We start from the raw sequence: 23,127 nt of genomic DNA, 5'->3' as shown, positions 1-23,127 counted from the left end.
GTAGTACATATGCCAGGCCTGTAGATGGTGCTGTTCTCACAGAATCAGCCCATGCAAAGACAGTGTTAAATTGAGCGTAATGAGGAATGGCTAAAATGCATGATCTGTTTGGTATTTTGAAAAATAAAAAGTATAAATATGCCTTATATAGGTATGGTCCTACACTTATTATTCAAATATAGCATGATAGGTCCACTTTAAAAAAAGTTGTTCACACTTTTATTACTGCTTGTACTAGTATTTACCGGTATATGTTTTATAGTAGTAGGTTGGTTTATTATATTGTAACCTAACCTCTAGTATTTTAATCTTGTATTCTACACACATTGTATACAGCAGATGTTTTTTACACATAACATTACGTGAATATGAGAGAAGAAAAACGTAGTAAAAAGGTCATTCTCACAATGACTTACTAAAGGGGCAACTAGAAGGTGAGTTATGTCATTCATAACCGCCTATTATCTACACACATTATGTACAACATCATGTTTCTATTTTCATCATTATCATTCTTGTATTTGCCTTGTTGCAGGGAGTATAGGTGACTAATGGATCCTAACATAAACAAAATCTAAAAACTATGCAGATAGGTGAGAATCTGTGTAAAATTAAATCAGTCATTATCAACGAGATGTTACGTGATTGCTGTTATGTGTGCATGTTCTGAATAGACACATAAAAACAAGGCATATTCATCTGTATAATTCTATGGCTCTTTCTGAATGCCCAGCAGATGGCAGGCTTCCTTCATGAAGCACTATGAGATTCTTAGAAACAGTTTCTGCTTCTGTTCTGCTCTTCAATGGTTCATAACATATTATTTCTGTACACTTTACCCTTGAATTGCGATTGCAGGTTTCTTGCATACAGCAGGCACACAATATTACGTTCAGCAAACTACAGCTCGAAAAGTCACCAGTGCCTGAGTTATTCTCAGCTTCAGAGAGATATTATGTGTTGCAGAACCCTTGCTCTCTATTTCAAATGAAGATGTTGTATTGGTATTATTTATTTTTTATGAAAGAAAATTACAAAATGATTCACTTTGCAGAAAAATAGGAAATGTGTTCATTACAGCCAGAGCTGTCTCACAGCTGGAGTGAAATTGGGCGACGGTTACTGACTTCCTGTAGCCAGCGGGACTGTGACAGCAATAACACGAGAAAATTATCTCCAAAGTGTCTGCTGGTGGGAGGAAAATAATGAGTCCTCAAATTATTTGAATTCTCTAAAAGCCATGGGCTGTGCACTGACTGCTAACGCCTTCCTTGGCGCCAGCAATAACAATGAGGGTGTGAGAGATAACATTCTAGGCCAAAAATGGTCATTGGAGCTTGTGTAGTTTCAGAGATGAGGTTTTCTGTTCTGAGAGTGATGCAGGCCATTGTTGTGGGTCGAGTTGAGTTTGATTAAACCCATCAAGTCTGCAGCCTGACCAGACAATAACACAGTGAACACCCTGCATTATGACAGAGACCCCTCCCCCACCTTAACACACCACCACCACCTCATCATCATCATTACCAAGATTGTATTCCTCCCACTTTTTCTGAATCACCCTAACATCCTCTTCCTCACATCAACATTGTTAATGCCATGTTCACGGTTCAAATAGTGCAAGTGAGTACAAACTTCCATTTAGAGCTACAACCAGAACAAGAGTGAACGTGTGTGGTTAGCTCTGTGTCTCCTGTCCAATAGAGCTGCAATTAACAATCATTTTCCTTATTGATTAACCTTTAAATTAATTGTTTGGTCTATAAAATGCAAGAAAGCGTGCTCAACCATCATAGTTAACCTGTAATTGGGGGGTCAGTATTAGTGGAAGAAGTATTCAGATCCTTTACACATTATTACATGAGTACATTATCAATATAACAATACAAAAATACTGCTAAAGACAAACAAATCCTAGAACATACAAGAATATTATCAGCAATATGTAGTTAAAATATATACAAATATTTGTTCTGCAGAAAGTTTGTACCTGACTGACATATCAATACATATCACAGTAACACAATTACAATTTGGACACCGATAAGCAAGGTCAGTGTTGAAGCTGTTTCCCTATTTAATGATTTCATAAGAAAGTCTCCAAATGTATCTCTAAAAGGACTCTCATGAAACACACAAGAGAATGGGGTTCAAGGGTTTAAAATGCTTTAGTATTTATTGTTGAAGCAGGTTCAAGATCTCTGGATCTCTTTCCAGACAGACAGGCTTCTAAATAAGTGGTTGTGGAATAAATGGTGTGTGCCGTGCAGGCTGGCAGGCGGGATGGATGTCTGCACGCCTGATAGTTTTATAGTTCAGGATAGACTTCTGCTCCATAGTCCTCAACACATACCACAATGAAGCTTTCCTACTGCCATAACCACATACAGAGTGAGGATGGGTATAAAGAGACACACTTTAACATTCACATTAGCCTACATGCGACTTCCGATTTTACCCAAATGTATGGTTCAATGTTTAATTAGTGCTGCACATGCACTGCAATATTCCCAGCATCACAAACAGATGGAAAGACACGGGGAGATTTCCGCTGATGAACATCGGGAGAAGCTAAATGAGACGGAGCAGAAAGACTGAATGAATGATTTGAAACAGAAAGCGGCTGATTGGAGAAACAGGAGAGAGTAGGAAAAAGAGGAAGAGGAGGGTTTGAATGAGTCAACAGCCCTAAAACGCAGCAACCGGATTGTAAGGAAAAGTGATGCATAGAAAGAGAGGGGGCAGAGGATGGTATCGACTGTGTCATTCTTTCGGTGGGGGAGGGAGGGAAGGAAGGGTGGAGCCCAAACCGCTGCATGGAGAGAGGGAGAGATGGGTAGGGGAGGCACTGGGGTAAAGAGAGAGAGGGTGATGCACTATGGAGGGAGGCACAGCCAGGCAGAAGGAAAGAGGTCAGGAGGGGGTTGGGAGGAGGAGGAGGAGGTGCAGGAGAGGGTCATTACTCGGGGGTGGGGGCAGCAGGAGGAGAGAGGAGAGGGGAGAGAGGAGAGGATGAGGGAGGATTGAGACAGGGGATGGGAGGGGGAAGGGTGGAGAGAGATTGAGTCAAAGGGACAGGCACGTGAGGGAGATTTTTAGAATTGTATTACATCTCTTTTCTTCTTTGGCTCTCATTATTATATGAACTGTACCAAACATTCGATTGGATAAATACATGGTGTCTGGGGTTGAGTGTGAAGATGATGTGTCATCTGACACTTTGATGTCAAACATGGCTTGATATTGTACTTATGTTAATAAAGCATGAATTTGTATTTGAGAGCAAGAGAATGGGAGGGGGGGTTTACAATTAAAGGGAGATAAGAGGGAGTGAGCGAGAGGGAAGCCATGGGACCTGGAGGTAGAAAAGCATGGCAGTGTGTGTGTGAGTGTGTGTCAGGAGTATTCATGCATAGAGGCGAAGGCCAACCTAATTCCTGCCGCCTTGACACAAATCCCCCCTCAGCAGCGAGACCTCCATCTCTGCATCCCTCCATCCCCGCCCGGACACACACTGAGGGACGCCTGCTCTCCCCCTCAGCCTCCCTGCTCTCCCCCTCAGCCTCCCTCACGCCTATTCTTTGGATTTTTCTCATTTCTCTGTCCGCGCCTGCCTCTATCTATTTTTGATTTTCTGTCTTCCAGAAGCAAAATGCATCCTCTACCTCTATTCCCTGCGGCAATGTGTCCTGGCTCTCTTTTTCTCTATCCCCACATAACATGTCGCTATCACACTACATGGTACTGTAACAGGGAAACCGCAGTCTGAACAATGTGTTGTTTTGTGCAGCGGGTTATTGTTGAAGGTCACGAAATCCAATGTTTGTCCTCTTAGTTCAAGGGAAACAAATCTTAAAGAAAGATATTTTTCTCATCAATTTCTTATTTTAATAAATCTGAACATTCAGCTGGAGTTAAAACTGTTTTGTTAATTTGCGGTTTTTTCTACACATTTTCTGGGGCTTTTATGCTACTGGACAGCGTGATTTCAGACAATAGTGTGTCAGAATGTTTGAGAGGGCTTCACTGTTCCAACATTATCATTTCATGCTGTCGTATGTCATTGTTCAGCAATGATATACGTATGTAAGGTTTGGATGTCAAAGTTTTGACGATGTGTACGACATCCTCTGCTTCAGATGTTTCTAACCCTGATCCCGGACGTCCGCCTGCATGTCATGCAAATTGTGGACGAGGTTCAACATGTGTATAGTGCCAAGTCACTGCATGTGTTTTATTTCACATTACATCTGGCATTGTGACCATCTTGAAATACCCGAATATCCAAATAACATTGCAGCCTTCTAAATCCTTCTTTACCCCACATTTTCTTCCCAAATCTTGGAGACTGACCCTTTTCTCTCTTCCTGTTTCTTGTCTCTTTCTTTTTTGTATCTCAGAACAACAAAGTCTTTAGCCTTCCCCTCTGTCTCCTGTAAGAACTCATGCAGTCAAGATCATCCTTTGTACGCACAGTAAGCTTGTGTTTGTTCATGACCTTTGCTAAACGCTGCTGAAAACAACAGTAAACATTTGTTCCTCAGTAGAGTAGCTGTGCTCGGTGAGGATTAACCACTTCAAAGGCAGACTGTAAAACAGCACATGAAACATTATCGTTCACTTAAATAATTTTCTGCACATGAGAGTCATGACACCCAGAGTTTAGAAGTCATGATGCGTCCTCAAAGATGAGTGCCGCACAATAGACTCATTCATGAATATGAACATGTACTCAGTTACACATTTTATGATAAACACATGTGCTGACTTGCACAACAGTAGTGGAAGTAATCAGCACAGGACATTTTAGGATATTCTTACAAAACTAAGTGTTTCAAAGAACTCGGGATTAGTTATTTATCAATGTCTGCATTGTAGTGTGGGTGCTCTGCGTTATGTTATTGCCAAGCTAACAGTCAAGTTAATGTTTCAGATTCAGGGTCAAAATGTACTACATTAGCTATCCTGGAAGTAATCATTTATGCATGCTTATTTTACTTTATATCAAGTGGGGAAAAGGTGCAAATCCTAACAGTTGAGAAGTTGAAACTACTTGAAGCTTAGAAATCATACTTATACATATCTTAAAATGTTGACTCCAAAGATATGTTTTAATTAATAACATAATTGTTTCAGTTCTAGATATAGGATTTGTTTTTAGAGGGGCTACTCTTCAAACAGCTGACATTTCAGCACAACTTCTCTTAATATGCTACATATCCGTCATGGTGATCTTATTGGATAGGCAACCATTGAGTGAAATACTCTGATCACATGGAGGTGGACTGGAAACATATTTGTTATGGATATTTGAAATGTATAGTGTGAATGAGTCACCATGAGTTAACAAGAGCTGCTGTCCTACACAAAGGTGCACGCAACATGTCAATCCTTTGCCTTCACTTTTACATGACTCAGCACTTAATGAGAGACACAGCGGGGGTCATTTCTCAAGAACTCACAGAGGTAAGTGCTAAAGAGTGACCTTTCACCCTCTACCTACAAAACATGACCGACTGCAGCCATATTTCTTTCCCCTTATCTCGCTCCACCTTTCCATGATATGTTTCTGTCCTCCTCCACCTCCTTGTCAAACTCCTCCCTAAGTCCCTTCCTCTCTCACTTGTGTTCCCTCCTGTCCCCCAGGACCTGTCCCTGGGGGGTGCAGAGACTGTGATGCATGGCAGTATTTATTGTTCCCAGCAACCCGAGGGGCACAAGGTGTGTTTAAGGGGTTCAAATGTCTTCTTGTGTCAAGGACAAACATACATTGAGCTAAAAGCATGTGCGTCCCCAAAGAGAGTCAGGACAAGTGGACCAAGACTTTGACAGTCAATCATTGTTCAACCCACAATCCACTGGGAGGAGGAGGAAGATGCTGCCTCAGCAAACCTGGCAGCACACATCTCCATCAACGTGAGTGTGTGTCTGAGAAAAGGTTGCCTCTGTGTGTTGTGTTTCTGTGTTTACGGCACGCTAACTGTCGCATTAACTGTCAATCTGTTTGCTCGCAGCAAAACAGTGGGGGGGTGGGTTGGAAACTCGTGGGGCTTCTCACACGCCGTAAATAATCAGCCTGCCGGTTTTTAGTTAATCATGTGAAGAAGAGAAGGAAGAGATGCAAAGAGAGAATTATTAAATGAGTCTTATACTCCTGCTCTGAAACACAAGTCAACATTCTTCCGTTGTTATATCAGTGGTCTTTGTTTCGACACTTGCATACATCAGCAGGTTTATCCGCAGAGTTCAGATAATCAGGAAGGTAAATTAGAAGCAAGGTTTCAAGTTATGAGGCGTCATACCTGTCATCCTAGAGTTACATTACAGAGCAGTCTCCCCACATAGTCAATATACCTAATCATCTGTTTTCTACAACTTCTGCATGTTTTTCTGCGTTTAAAGAAAGCTTCTTTTCATTTGTTTGAATCAGGACTCAACCTGATCAAGAACTACATGAGAAGGTTTAATAGTTCACTCTCTATATCAGTCATGACATATCCTTTCACTGATTACATCCAATCAGTTCAACCTATCTTAAAATTCCATGTTGACCAGGACATAAATGTAAAAAATGAATAAAAAAGAGAAAGAATCCATCAAAAAGTGGGTAAGAGTACTTAAACACCTATATGTAATGTAGTTCTCCTTATCTACTCATAGCACTGCCAATAAGTTGAACAACTCCAAACACGGACAATGATGTAAAGGATTATCAGAAACAATGAACTTATCAAACATGATACAAGGGAATGGATAATCGAGGAGGCAATGTGATAAACCTCATCATGTTGTTGTTGTAGAGCTCAGGACACTGATACTAGTTTCTGTCAAACCAGAGAAATATCCAATATGCTCTGATGATACTTGTGGCCCTGGAGATTTTGAGTCAACTAGCAGTCATTTCTAATTAGACAGAGGACATAAGTCTTTGTGAACTTGAGAGCAACCGCCCTTTAATTAAAAAACGAGACATACATCACCTGAGTGCAGCTTTGAACGGGAGAAAAGAGCAAGTTTCAATCAATATGATTTAATAATCGTCACAAGATATTTTACATTTCAGCCTGGGGAGAATGCAACAAATCAATGTCTCTATTGTAGCGATGGGGGCATTTGTGCATTGATTTAAATATGGCAGATTAAAAACCCTGGCATTAATTAGGAAGATTGTTTCTTTAATGCGGTTGCCGTACACACAGTAACCAGGGGGGGTCGTACCCCCGCTTACACTGGCAAACACTCTCCCTGCTGAGGTGGAAATCATCTCCCCTCCTCCTGGTTCCCTCCATTTATTTCCCCTGATGTCAGTTCTCCTCTGCTGGCTCACAACTCTCCATTTGCTCCAATCCGCTCCCTTCCACTCGCTAATGTCTTCCTCGATCTCACTTCTTTACGCTCAAACTCCAACATGCTTTCTTTATCTCCTCTGTGAAGCTACCCAAAGGTATCACATGAGAGAAAATATGTTTTCAACTCGTACAAGACTGACTTAAATAATAACACAGACCCTATTTGGCTCAATACAGACAGCAGGTACCTAGAGCACACATGTTATACACTAGCTTTATGTTTGGTTGCATCATGATTTATTATTGAAAATGCAAAGAATGACCTTGTGTGTGTTTGTACGCGCTGATATTGTGTATGTGAATGAAAGCTTTGTGTGATTGTGTGTCCGTCACACAGGCCACATTATGTGACCCCTCCTCTCGCTCTGAGCTCATGTGTGTGCATGTGGGTGTCTGTATGTGAATTGTGCGTCATGCAGTCACATGACATAGGATGCAGCAATGACCCCTGGCTCGCTCTGACCTTTGTCAGGCAGCAGCAGAACTGAACTTGTGTCCTGGATGAACCTTCGGTTTTACAGTAGTTTACAAGTGGAATGTGTTTTTAAACCAATTTCTCTTTGCGAACAATAATCAGTTTTATGGTTTTTAACGTGTCAAAATAGCTATTCATATAAAGTCATTCTTCACACAAGGCTGAAGATAGAGGTTTTTATTTTCACTCTGTACTGAGAGGCAAACAAGGTAACTAAAGCTCTCAGAAAGCCACGGTTAAAAGTTTATCATGGTTTTAATACTACCTAAAACTGCTTCAAAACTTCAAAAAGATATTAAATGCCAAAGCAATTTGTGTTCATTCAGACTTCAACCAAAGAAAATCTTGGTCGGCTGAAATACTCTAAGTAATATCGTACTCTTCAACAAATCAAATAGTTGATGGGGGAAGAAGTCTGCATGTTATTAACCAGACTATAAACTAAACGTGATTAACCACATCGGCCACAATGCACTGAGTGCACTCTACCTGGTAGTTTATATGAATGATGAACGAACATAAAAAGCTATTTGTCAGTGTCAGCTTTAATATGAAGAGCAGTAAATTACAGAACAGGTTTCAGGTGAGTGGTGTGCAGACGGGGCAGAGAACAGTGACCGAACACTGCCAGCCATAATGAAAGGGTGCGTTTGATATATGCTTCATGCAGAAGAGTTTGTCATGTCAGAGTAGCATCGGACTTAATCGGCCTGAACAAGATCACAGGCTTCACTTTGTTTAACTAAATGATATGCCTTGTCTGAACAAAATCCTGGCACTGCTGGAGTCTACAGGAAACAACCTTCATAAATAACTTTCAATTTATTAGCGGCTTGTGTCAAGTTTGTCATAAGTAAAGGCTTTCCAGCTAGTCACCTGTCTACATCTCTGAACAGGTTTATTAATTATTGATAACTGACTTAGTGAGTTGATTGTGGGAGGGGCCGTTATGCACCAAGGGTGTGAAAACAAAACAACACACTTATGTGTAATACTCCCTGAGGATATTTCCCATCCAAAAACTGTTCACACCAGCAGCAATGTGCATTTGCAGAACGTTCCTCTCCACCCAAAGCTTGCCGTTAATCGCACATTTCGCAACTCCCCTGGCAGTGCCCAAGTGAAAGACTGCAAAATGCAGCCTCTGGAGGATTACACATAGCCCTTTCAGCTCAAGCCCCCCATGGATTGCATCAAATAACACTCCTCCATGACATGACTCAATAAAGAACCAGGAAGACATTTCTCAGTTTTTTGCCGAGATGCACGACATAACATGATATGAACCTAGAAGGAACCAGGAAAACATTCCTCCTGTTGGCCGAGATGCGCGGCATTACACTGAAACATTGTTTATCTGTGTCATTTGAGATGTTCATTTTGAAGGCTCCATTATGTATAGCATTGTTGTTAATGTGTCATTATTGTTCCAAAACACCACAAGTTAGAGTAACTCAGCTGCTTTAAAGTACTTCAACTGTTTTTCGCTGTGTCAAATGTATAGTATGTACAAATCAGTGGTACTGATGAGGTAAATGCCGAACATTATAAATTCACATCTGATTAAACAATGTGTTGTTCTTGTTTTGAGATGTCCGAGGAGCTGGAGCAGTCAGGTAAGTAACTGAATTTGTTTCCGATTTGTTAAGATTTAGCTTTTATCAATAATCTTTTCATTGCAGATATTTGACGAATGGCTGCTAAAGCGAAGGTGTAACCAATAACATTAATAATGGCTCTGTTCCAACTAGCACCAGCAGCCAGTAAGCCAGGATGCATTATACCAGGACCATAAAACTTCTTCTACACACTGGTGCTTTTCCTGCTTTACAAGTCAAAATATTTGATTTGGTGAAAAGGTCTATTCATCATTTCAAATTATCATTATAAATTCAAGAATGTTAATGACTTGCTGCTAAGATTATTAAGATTATTATTAAGATTACTTTAATATTTATAGTAGGCAAACTGGTAATTATACGGGAAAAACGCAGATAAAGAAGAACCTTAAATATTTTTCAGCTTTTATTCATAAAATCAGAGAGAAATGTACTGTTATCTAAAGAAAAAAAAAACGATATGTCTTTTACAACACTTTATCTAAAAAAAGTTGTGAGCATGTGAATATAACATTCGTATTAGAGCATAACTGAGACACTCACTTGTTCACAAACAATAAAGAAACACACACACACACACACACACACACACACACACACACACACACACACACACACACACCTCACAAAATGGCCATGCCCAAAACAAAGAAAAAATAAATTTCTAAAATTATCTGTCGGCTATTAAGAGCACACAATCGATTTCAGTGTCATTAGCAGGCTGGGCGTTGTTGAGTGGACTGCAGAGGAGGAGGAGAACGGGAAGGAGAGAAAGATTAGTAAAACTAAGATGAAGAGGAGAAAAGTGCTGCAGGAAGAAGAAGAAGAAGATGGAAAAAGAGGAGAGGTGGAAACTTAAGGAGGAATAAAAGGAAGAAGAGAATCCAGCAGAAACAAATGTTAGGAGGAGAGTAAGAGGGAGCGAGAATATACACTAAAGAATCAACAGAGAAAGAGAAGAGAGGAGAAGGAAGCAGAGAAGTGTGCAGACTGGAGGGTGAGAGGGTAGAGGGAAGTAAAAAGGAGCAGGGAGGAGTAGAGAGGGATGGATGGATGGAGGGAGAGAGAGAGGCTCTAATGGGTCGTCCCCTGTCGTTTTTCATTTAAGGCTTCACTACGCAGTGACAGCTAGAGGCTCCCCCCCCCTCCCCTGCTCTGAGGAGCTAACCTGAGCGAGAGTGGTAACAGATGCTAATTCCTTCACTCCCCCTCCTCTTCCTCAGCCTCCTATCCCAAGGGAGGTTGGAGGGTTGCCAAAGGGAGGCTGTGGGAGAAAAGGGGGGAGTAGGAGTTGGTGATGGGGGGAATGAGCCGGCGACTCCCCCGCGTGGGATTACAATGGATTATCCCGCTAAAACGCGGCACGAGCTGCTTGCTAGCTCTGACAGTGACTGCATGCCGCACCCCGCACCGCACCGTATGGCCCTGCCCTGCCTGGCATCGTTATAGCAACAACCCCCCAACACACACACACACCTTGTCTCTCCGAAATAGGCAAGCTTTATTTTCTCCTCCCCCCCTCCTGAGGTGACAGCGACCCCCTTTCTGACGGGACCAGCTGGCACTCACATGAACACACAACCTGGTTCATAGTCACAACGTTTCGGTGCAAATTATGATTTTCCAAGATTTGCTTGGTGACTTCGTACTTTATTCTAAAACAATTAATTAAGTTCACTTTTCTCACAGAACAACCATAAGTGTGCCCAACTGCCCCACCATGATGACTGTAGATTCAATTCATGTTTGAACAAAAACACCAAACGTCTTTTTATTCCTCTGTCTCAAATGTGATGATTTGATGATTTGCTTTTGGTGCATTCAGAAATACTTTATACCCTGAATATATATTTGGGTCTTGGACTGTTATTTGATGTTTAGACTGAAAACAGCCCTGCCATTTATATAAAAGCAGTCTTCATTAGACACCAACACAGAATAGGGTTTACATTAAGTGAGCTACCAGGAGTGAATGCATGCTTGACAAAGCCGTTCTTCAGACAAAACAATTTTTTGAAAGACATCACCTTGGGCTCCGGAATGGTGTAATGGTGGGCATGTGTTCATGTTTTAAAATGGCGAGATTTAAAGACGATAAACAGAAAATGATTATATATGTGAGAGTGAGAGGAGAAACAGGAGATAAGAAATAAAGAGAAGTCAGAAGATTTGTGAAGTTGATCTATATGCAGTACATGAATATTCCTCCTGGACCTGTACAATATACAGTATGCAGACAAGCTGTATAAATCCCCTAAACATCCGCACAGAATGAAGAAGCGGGGGAGGAAGAGAGAGAATAAGAGAGGGAGAGTTAAGGAGTGCCTCCTGCAGTGTGAATGTCCTCTAACGTCTTTGAAGTGTCCTGCTATCTCCAAAGAGTCTGTGTGTTGGTACCTGGACACCTGCATGGAGGCTACGGAGGGCAATCTGGACACCACACACACAGACACACACATACTCATTATGCATGCATTCAAAAGCATTCAATAAATCGAACGACCTACACACACCCGACCCACCACCAGATTTCACTGGACCTCCACCCGAGGCGTCAGTAGCTTGGACAGATAATCACTCCTTAGTGAGTTATAAAAATCAAACCGAGAAGCACAGACACAACTAAAACTGCATCATGACACAAAACTGCTCCTCTAAAAGCTCCAGCAGTAGAAACCTGATGTTGATGGATGATATGTCCGAGGGAGAGAAAGAGCGGAGTATTTGCAAAGTAATAGCTAAAAGCCGGATCAATTTGAGAGAGTGAGACGGATAGTGAGAGATAAAGAAAAGGCTGTTCTGTTTTCAAAGGGCTGGAAACAGCAGCTGCACGAGAACCAGATCTTCTCTACACTTAATACACTCTGTGCTCTCTTTTATTGTTCGATGATTTATGATTTTATATGAGCTTTAATATGCCCTTATTTAATCTGTCCCTCAGCACTTTGTCCTCTTACAATCTATATCCGCCTCTCTGATCTCTTTCTCCTTTGGTTTTCAAACTCTGCCTTTTTTGTTCAAAGTTGAGACTCCAGTACTGATGTCCCCTCCCTTCTCATATGCAAAAAGATGAGCACAAGATACGACAGGAAGAGTAAACGTAAGATATGTCTGGATTCTGGACTGAGGCGAGCGGGTTTACATACAAACAAAATCACTACTTTGAAAGGAAAAAGGTATTTATCTGAAAGAAGAATGAACTGAGCTTCTTCCTGGCAACACATGTGTTACTGCTTAACTGCCCTTCACTGACTCACCATTTTAAAGCCTAACGTTTCAGGCAGCATATCCACTGACTCAAAAGCAGGATGATCTATAGGTGAAGATATACTGTATAGCATATAGATATATTTCCTGTGATTCAGCAGAGAGAGTGAGTCAACATACTGCCTGGATTTACTGAATAAAAAAATCACAAAAAGTATTCTGTGTGAGTCTGTGTGCTGTTAGAAGTTTTGCCTTTGTGCGTGTGTGTGTGTGTGTGTGTGTGTGTGTGTGTGTGTGTGTGTGTGTGTTTGTGTGTGTGTTGATGGAGACAGGCTCCTCAGTATTAAGGGGGTATAGAAGGTCATCAGGGCAGAATAGGAGGATGGTACTGTCAGCAGAGAAGCAACAAAGACACCGCTGTCACAGCCCAGCACTGATCACACACAGACACACACGCCTTTAAACTACACCCCTCATCTGTCTGCCTTTGGTCAAGTCAAGTGGAGACAATAAGATGTCTGTATTTGTTTATGTTTCTCTTTTTGAATTGGATTGTTATTGTGCTTTCAGGATAGAAGAGCCTCTGAATCAAAATAAACTGTAGAGGCAAAATTCATTTTGATATAAAATGTGTTATCACTTTACCTAATATAGAATAACAACTTAAATAAACCAGAACATTCCATATTTGTTTATGTGATATTGTCTATATTATGATATATTTTAATATTGGAAAACATTGTTATGTAAAGTATTCATTGCAGATATATTGCACAGCCCTGTTGTTTCTTGTTATTAAATGTAAAACGGTATAGACAGTAGTACTATTAGTACTTTCTATTCAAACATTTCTTGGCAGCCACCCAAAGTGGCGTTAAAACATGTGGAAGTTCTATCTCTGCGCTGAGTCAATTACACAGACCCAGTGAGCCAAAGGCTACGCTTCACATCAGGCAGGGGAAGCCCACAGCAGTTTTCTTTTTTTTTTATAACCGATGATGGAATGCATCATCTCAGGTGAGCAGGATAATGAGGTGAGATAATATCTGTGATGCTGTAATCCAGAGTCAGAGCCGTGTGCAGCAGAGTAACGCAGGATCCAGCCGGCAGTCAGTCAACGGGCTAATGGGACGGGAGCCAGCCGCGATGCCAACACACACACACACACACACACACACACACACACACACACACACACACACACACACACACACACACACACTTTGGTTTATCCTCTGTCCTCCCTCTCTCTCTCACACTCTCTCGCTCCACGCCCTTTCACCCACTTCTCTCTCTAATTCTCTGCTGTCCATCATCTCTGTGGCCCGGCTCCAGAGAGATGATGCTGCCCCAGAGGCTGATGGGAGAGGCAGCGGCTCGGTGGCGATCCGTCCTGGAGCCTCTCTCCCAGGACAGAGAGGACAGTGTTTCCCTGTAATCTAAAATATCTCCAGCTGAATGTGTTTTTCCTGACTGACATCCTCTCCAGGCTGGGAAACTACCACTTGCCACATGCTGCCAAATACTGGCTCATTTGTCAGCCTTTCTAAAGATGAAGGCAGATACAAAAAAGAGGAACAAAGCATAGCAGGAAGAACATAAATATAACTTATAATTGAATTTCTCCGCAAACCCTGCCGGAGGTCGTGATTTCCGTTGTGTGTGTGTTTCTGTCTGAAGCTGATCTGGCAAACCACTGACCTCATTCGGATAATATTTGTTTTGCACATTGATGACTTTATTTTGAAGGGTTTCATCTGGTTGCACTGATCCACAATTTAAGATAAACAACTAAATATTTGATTGACGTGGCCACATTTGACACTGTTTAGGTTTGAACTGATCCATATGAAAGGCACCGTATGAGAGCAATGTTACTTCGAAAAACAAAATTTGCCAAATCAGCATTTTCCTTTGACTCTCTTTTTTCCCTGACCATAATGGACTCCACAATCTTCTGTTATTAATTAATGTGAAGGTTTTCAATACATTGAGGTGACCAAAGATGTTTGACTCTTATCTCTCAGGTTTGGCTGGTTTGTAAACATGAGAGTGATGATACGAGTTGATGAAATGCCTCTACTTGAATGTGTTTGTTTCAATTTATATACAACGCTAATTGTCACTGGTCTGACATGCCTCTAATAAGACAGAAAAATACCTCTAGAGAGCATTTTCCACCACCAGCATCAGGACTTTTGTTTAGTTTTTTCTTTGAATGTGTCACCCATCTTTGCTGAGACGTCCTTGTTGTGAATGGGCAGTGAGGTCTGACACTCAGTGCTAACACAGAATGCCTTCTGGACTCATGACGAGATGAATTAAAGAGTATTTATTATTATGAATAAAGTAGAGCGCTATCTTCAGTTACTACATTTAAAACAAAATGTACAGGGAAGGGGCGCATGAGTAAAGACAAATGAGGAGAAAAGAGCTTTACCCATCTTAAATGGACATTATTGTTGAAGCTTTAACAGGCAGAGACAAAAAGCCTATTTAATGGTCTGATGAGAAGCGTAATGAATAGACGGGAAGGAGGGGAGGAGAGAGAGATGCACAGTCTTAGGAACAGTTAACAAGAGGAGGGAAGACACCAGCAGCACAAAGAGAGGAGAAGGAGCGAGGGATAAGGAGGTGAAGAGGAGGGAGGGAGGGAGAGAGTGAACTGTACGGCTTGTTTCCTCTCATTTGCTCTAAAATCACTCTGCAGATTTCAGCCTTGTCAACAAAACACATATATGTAAATGTGGAAAGTGCAAAGACTGTAATTATCTACATTAACGGAATACATTTTCAGCAATTATGATGATTAGCATACACATTCACAGCTCAATTTGTTATTTAAATGTCGCCCTGCGGTTCTCAACACTTTCCTGCTTTCTCCATATCATTTACCGCTGTGGAGTCAGGATGGAAATCTGCAGCGATTGGCTCGGGAGAAAAAAGGAAAGAACGATGAGTTCTTACACAATGTGTCTCTAAAATATGCAATACATAGTTTGCATTTACTGTTTTCTTTAGAAGGAATTTGACTAATATTGATTTGAATGGATATTTATTTATGATACCAATGTACTGTATCAAATGACAGTGAGAAACAATTTGATGATATAAAGTGTCTCTGATAGTTATGAACATATCCAAATCAACGATCAAGTTTCTGTTTAACAGCTGAATGTGTAAATAATAAGCAACTGGCTAACAGGTTTCCCGTATTAACTTAACTATGGTTTATGCCGTGTTCACAACTTGTTGATGTTGCCTGTACCCAGTTCTTGTTGAAGCCTCTGCCGACAGCCAAAGCTCACATTCTTCTATGCTTTGTCACACATTACATATCGTCATTCATTTCAAATAGATATTAAAGATGTCCGTGCCCAAACGAGCTGATCAGAAAATGAAATCAGAGCGTGCTGCTTTCAACAAAAATAATATTGAGAGAATAAAATGCCACAGTTGGATGTTTCTCTGAACGCCTCGGGGGCATATTCATTATGTCACTCATTATCAGCAGCAGAGTTAATCCTTCTGATGGCAATCTCAAGCTGAACAGATCAATCTCACTGTTTAATGAGATGTAATCCTCTCTGCCAATTCCCTCCCGTCACTCATAGAAACTGAAACTGCACACACACACACACACTCACACAAAAAAAGAGGAAAGACTTACTGTACTGTAAAGCAGTTTTCTCAAACACGGAGACATCGTTTTGAATTAATTTACATTCACAAACGTAAGATTCAGATTTTCCACAACTTTTAAATCCAGCCCATCTCATCAGGCCTATTTCAAAAACATCTTCAATTAAAAGGTTCTTTTTTTGAGCATGTCAAAAGTTCAAAACACATGCATGGCAACACAAATTGAATTTCTTTAGGGTGTAATCTTCAGACACAGAGAGCAGATAAATATTTATTTATTTGGACTATGCATTTAACTATAAGTGTTTAATTTCTCTATCTTTCTCTTTCATTTTCAAGATCCACTCTTCCTTAGGGTTTAAAGTTCACTTGAACTGAGTATCGCTGAACTATTTAGATGAAAATACACAGAATATTCTCTGCTCTGCTGTACTGAGGATAGAGCTGTACTGTCTCCCAGGAGAGAAGGAGGAAGTCAGAGACAGAATAGAAGATGGATTGGATATGAGCAGTCACTTTCTCTTTCACACACACACAAAGCCACTTTCCCTCCTCTGATCGGAGTAAATTAATATTTCATCATGTGGGCAGCAGAGGGGGAAGACAGTGAGGGAAATCATCTCAGCCAACACAGGGATACAGCTGCTGTTCACCTGGAGGATCTTACTACCAATAACTGGATCTACTGTATATCGTGTGGTTTGGAGCCTTCAGGTGTCAAATATTTAAATGTGAGAATATGGAAATGTTGCACAAACAAAACTCAGGTTCGTTAGAATTACTAGGAGACATTAGGAGGTAGTGTGAGAGGAAGGATTTAGAAAATCCATTCAAAAAAATCCACAAACAGCAAAGTCTTGCTAGAGGTTATTCATGTAACTGCTACATCACAGAGGAAACAACAGCAAACCACGACATCCAACATGAATCAGCACATATCCGCCCGTACAGCGTACAGTACAGAATGACACTAACTTGTTATGATTTCATTTTCTAAGATAATGGGGGTTCAGCTTTTCTAACTCAAAACATCATAAATATAGCATTTGGAAACATGTTCAAAATACCTCAGGCCAGAAACAGACTAGCATACAGAACAAAAACACACACACTGTGTGACAGTGAAGCTGAGCTCTGGGATATGAGGAGGGGAGGAGGGGAACAATGGGCCACTCCTCCCCTCCTGGTCTGCATCAAAGGGAGGGAGAGAGAAGAGGGGAGGCAGAGCAGATTGAGGAGAAGAAGCTATCATGTCTGATTCCCACGCTGCAGAAGTGAAAGAATGGAAGAAACAATACGAAATAAGAAATGTGAGAGACGAGGGGGAGAAGGAGAGAAGGACAGAGAGCATGAATGTGTGGGTGAGAAGAGGAAAATGCTGGACAAAGAAGGAACCGAAGAAGAGCATGCAAGACAGAGAGAGAGAGAGAGAGAGAGATGTATAAAGTGATGCAGAGGAGGCGGGGCTCGGTTAGTCTAGTACTTATATTTTCTTCTTCCAGGCTAAAAGCCGAGACTGCTTGTTGTGCACATGGAAACGTACTGCCACACACACACACACACACACACACACACACACACACACACACACACACACACACACACACACACACACACACACACACACACACACACACACACACACACACACACACGACACACCACACTACACACGAACACACAACGACACAACACGACACACGACACACTGATGTCATCGAGTGGGACACACAATGATGTCTGAGTGGGAAAGGATAATGTCTGAGTGGGAAAGGATAATATCTGAGCGGGAAAGGACATACACACACAAACACATTCACACACTTTTGTCTGTATGAACACACCCACAGATGCATTGTGTTGAATTACAGACGCATACACACAGTAACACCGTGCCGTTGCAGACGGCAAACAGACAAGAAATATTATAAAACTATCTGAGCTGTATGAACATGTGCAGGCCTTCAGTAACACACTGGTGTGCATCAAATGTCAGTAACACACTGAACAGTACTGCAGTCTCACAGATAACTGAGCTCTCAGCAATTAAGAAACCAAAATAACAGATCCCAGGTACAGCCTCTTTGAACATAGTGTGATTTAGGATGTGGAGAATAATCTAATCTAATTTTGGCCAAATATATTGATATCAAAATTGGTGCCTTATTCCAAATATTTACACAATCTGATTTTTGATAAATAATCAGTCATTTGGATATAATCACTTAATGGACTTGAAACAATTATGAAAACATTTGATTATTACATCTTTCTACTGTAATGCAGATAAACCAGAAAAAAACAACATTTATGTAAAATGATAATATTTCAATTTTCATAAAATGCTTAAAACTCTAGTTTTGTAAAGAGACAAAGCCATGTCTGCACAAAGATAAATATAATGATAGGAGTACTTCATCTGATTTACAAAGGCATGCTTATGCCTGGTTCAGTTTTCCAGTCTAAATCATTGTGGAGCTGAATGCACTTCCACTCACACCGATGTAAATGTACTTCAACAGCTCTTTACATATCTGTTCTTGTGTCTGCTCCACTCAATACACCTCAATGAGGAAAAGAGCAAAGAAGAAATGCCGATGTGTTGCATCATTGAGGTTCCCCAACATCAGCTGGGGCGATTCATAACTGTTGTATCTTTTCCCTATATATCCATATCCCTTATTTAAATCATGGTGTCATTGATAGGTATGCTGTTTATTAATCAAATCACATCAGGAGGATGATCAATGATTCATTTTTAGAGCTTATGTTTGAAATATCAGAGTTTCTGTGTAGAAAAGTAATAAAACCCTTCAGTGATATTGGCAAACAATTCAAACAAAGACTGTTATCAGTGGAAACATTATAACGCCTCTTCATTTTGAGGAAGCAAATGTTTTTTGTTTTTTATATACCTGAATAACATAATATGTAAAAGTAGAAAATAAAAGCTTAAAGCTTCAAGCTATCTATCTACCAAATTTCAACCAAAATGAATTACCTTTCTCTCATATCTTGATTACAAATATTTAATTTGTTGTAGTAAAGGTTATACATTGAACTTTAACTACTGTGACAGTATTTGTCATTGAAATGTTATCATTATAACACTGTGTTGCATTCACTGCTTAAAGTGGACCTATCATGCTATATTTGAATAATATAGTGTAGGACCATACCTATATAAGGCATATTTATACTTTTTATTTTTCAAAATACCAAACAGATCATGCATTTTAGCCATTCCTCATTTCGCTCAATTGAACACTTTCTTTGCATGGGCTGATTATGTGAGAACAGCACCATCTACAGGCCTGGCATATGTACTACAGCGTCTCCAGCGCTTTCGAACGGCAATGTCTGTCTCCTCCTGATTGGTGGAGTTGGCCCAATAGCCGTAGCACCACTTCTGTGACGTCATAGAAGTGTTCAAATCTGGATCAGTCTGTATCAGATCCGTTGCAGCCCCTTTTTAAGAGATTTGGGTATGGAGGAAAATAGAGAGGGTTGAGTTTTCTGACACTTGGTGAGTTCCCTGGAACACCGGGGACACATATTCATGTATAAAAGACGTACAAAAGTGCATTTTGGATGATAGGTCACCTTTAACTTTCTATTGGTTTAAAACCTTAGTAAAAAAACTACGACAAAAATTTAAAAAAAAGATTCCGAAGCATTTATCTTAACCAAGGTTACAACGTGACCATAAAAGATAATAAACCTGGGGTGTTTTTATAAGCAAACGTACAGAGGAATTTTGAATATAGATGAGTGACCGCTTTTTGGTTCGAACTAGAAAACTGTGTCAGCTGTGTCACAACCTTCAAATAGACACAACATCACTGAGCACCACCCATTTGATAAATGAATGAAATATTAAAACTTTATATTGTGAGAGTTTTAGTTCAAAATCATAGAAATGACAGTATTGGACAGAAAACTGTTCACAATGAGACCCTGATTTGTTTACATTTGAGTTGAATGACAGATGGTAAATAGAGAAAGTGGATGAAAAATACTCAAACCCACAATCTGGAAGACACTCAGTGTATGTACATTTAAAAAAAACAAAACTATAACACTCTAAATCCGGCCCGCGACTTCATTTTATGTGGCCCCGCAAGAGCTTGCAAAGAATATAATACGTTTATTATACGGTTACATGCCACTTTACAGAAGCAGGTTGCCCATAAACTACATGTCCCACAATGCATCTCGTTTTGTGACATGCGCACTGAAGAGACTTGCAATTATTTGCCCTGGACTTCTGCATTCAGACGTAGTTAATTACTAAGTTATTACCCTATCCGATAATAATCCAATTCAGAGGCAATAATGTAATATAATACATTATTTTATATATATATTTATATAGTTACAACCGGCCCTTTGAGAGTAACCTTTATGCGAATATGGCCCTCGATGAAATTGAGTTTGACACCCCTGCTCTAAATGTAATGCGGTATGCAGAAAGAATGTGACTGTAACGGAGCAGTTGGGGTTTTCCTGACATATTTAGGGTAGGAGGGAGCACATGATTCCTCAGAAGCGTGTAAACACCCTTCCTCCTGCATGCAGCCTTCTGATTTTGTATGCTTCTGCTTCTCCCTCTGCCTTCTGGCTCTGTTCCTCATGTCTTCCTCTCTTTCTCCCATTAACTCTCCCTCTTGTTTGCTGTGCCTCGCCCTTCCTCTCTCCACCCCCCCTTTCGTTTTTACAGCCTCTCCTCTTCCCTCATTTTCTACTCCATCTGTTTAATTCTCCTCTTCCCGCTCCATCTCTCTCATCATTTTTTGGCTTCCTTTCAGCTCTGCTCTTTTCACTCCCAATATCCTCTCTCACCCAACCTCCTCTTTTTCTCCCTCCTCTCACTCCTGTTCTCTCCTATTCTGCTGCTGCTGCTCATGTGCAACCTTGAAGAAAATGTATTATGGAAAAGGAGGGAGGGAGGTAGTAACTGAATGTAGCTTTTGTGTTGGGAACAACAAGTTGTTGCATTTATGTTACTTGTACAAATTAAATTAAACATTTGAATAGTCAACATTGTTCTTGGTTTTTGTTATTAACAACAAGGATGTAAGGTCGGATAACCTTTGCTCACTTTCTCCTAAAGTGTGCATTATCTACATTACATCGGTTATCTCTTGGTAAACACATTATATTGTGCATCCTTTAATAGGTTTTACATGCAATCAACCTAGTTTATGCACTACATCGCTATAAGACTGGCGCATTATGTGCATAACAGTTTTGTGGTTGAGTGCCAGAGCGAGACAGAGGTGGTGGATGAGAGCAGACAGCTGTTGCTGATCGGAGGAGAGAAGACATCAGCATCAAAGTTGATGAGTGGTATTAAATGTACACTGTATGTTTCACTTGGTCTATGAATCACTTCTGTAGCTCATCAAAACACAAGTTAAGTTCCAGTGTCTTGTCTCTTACGACACACATACTATACTGTATGTCAGCAATAATGCTACGTTAAGTTATACATCCTCCAATGATCTCCTGCCTGTTGACGTGTGTGTGTGTGTGTGTGTGTGTGTGTGTGTGTGTGTGTGTGTGTGTGTGTGTGTGTGTGTGTGTGTGTGTGTGTGTGTGTGTGTGTGTGTCTATTAATAGGGAGTGAGGTAAGCTGCTTGCCTCAGTCAGAGGCTGTAATGGTCAACACTGCCCTCATGACCTACTTAAAACAAACTGCAGCAATCCACACACCAGGAATCATGTTTTGTGTGTGTGTGTGTGTGTGTGTGTGTGTGTGTGTGTGTGTGTTAGAGGGAGTAGGATTTTAAGAGAAAGTATACCATCTGCACATCTCACTCTCTGTTAAGACTTGTTTAAGACTGATGTGTAATAATACCTTTTTTCCGTCTCGTTTTTATTTTCAGATTTCTATCACGTCTGACATGACAAGTTTTCTGTATGCCTCTGAGACATGTCGGGCTTTGTGACACTAAGAAAGTATAACACTAACTACAAGGTGATACACATGTTAACAAATGCTAGAGTTACAATTCCATTTCACAGACGCTCTCCTAAATGTACAGAAGAAAATAAGGAAAAGGAGAACCACTGTTACAGTGACAGCAGGTGGAGGGCTTCTCTGCTAAACTTAAGGGACAATTATGATGCTTTTCCAGAGCTAATTTTAAACTAATAAATAAAATACAATACATGACCATTGTGCAGGCCTGGCCCAGCTCAGAATAAAATGTACCTTAAAGTGCTCCACTAAATATAAAGCATTCAACAACCTCTCATTCAATCATCAGTTGAGGTAATAACCTATACAAAAAAGGTTTTAATGGGCAAAATAAATGAAGAAGCAAAGAGTAATATTACTGGAAGGATAATAATTTACAAGTTGGAACTCTTTTGAACCAAATAGGCATAAAGGTTTTCTGTTGCTTGACAAGAGATAAAATAAAAAAAGTAAAAAATGCGGTCCGCTCCTCGCAGCAGCGAGCAACGCAACGTCCCGCCAACACGTTACCCAGACCCCACGCAGCATTCTCCTATGTTTGTCCTTACTGGTGTCATTTTCTGGTTGCTAACAAACGCCATTGTAACACATAATCACTGATGTTTCGCTGTAACGGTGGTGGACTCATCAGAACAGAGTGGGCGAGCTGACCAATCAGAGCACAGTGGGCTCATAGGGAGGGAGGGGGGGCAGGAGCTCCAACAAGGATCACCAGACTTTTCTATTTGCCTCTCAGGGCTTCTTCTATATTTCCATCATGCTTCATGTTAGGGCTGTGTAATTAATCGTATTTTAATCTCGATTAAGATTTTGGCTTGCAACAATTACGAAAACAATGTAATCGAAATAAAA

The 23,127-nt window shown here is 40.6% G+C and overlaps 1 protein-coding gene across 1 annotated transcript in view; it reads right to left on the bottom strand.

The window, feature by feature from the left end:
* Nucleotides 1–23,127, bottom strand: part of nol4lb (nucleolar protein 4-like b) — an 80,478-nt gene that overhangs the window by 7,979 nt on the left and 49,372 nt on the right. The gene's annotated exons all lie outside the window — the stretch shown is intronic.

This window comes from Notothenia coriiceps, unplaced genomic scaffold (assembly GCF_000735185.1).
Source record: "Notothenia coriiceps isolate Sejong01 unplaced genomic scaffold, NC01 NC01_scaffold00032812, whole genome shotgun sequence".
Classification (NCBI taxonomy): Eukaryota; Metazoa; Chordata; class Actinopteri; order Perciformes; family Nototheniidae; genus Notothenia; species Notothenia coriiceps.
This window is presented reverse-complemented; position numbering and strand designations above follow the sequence as displayed.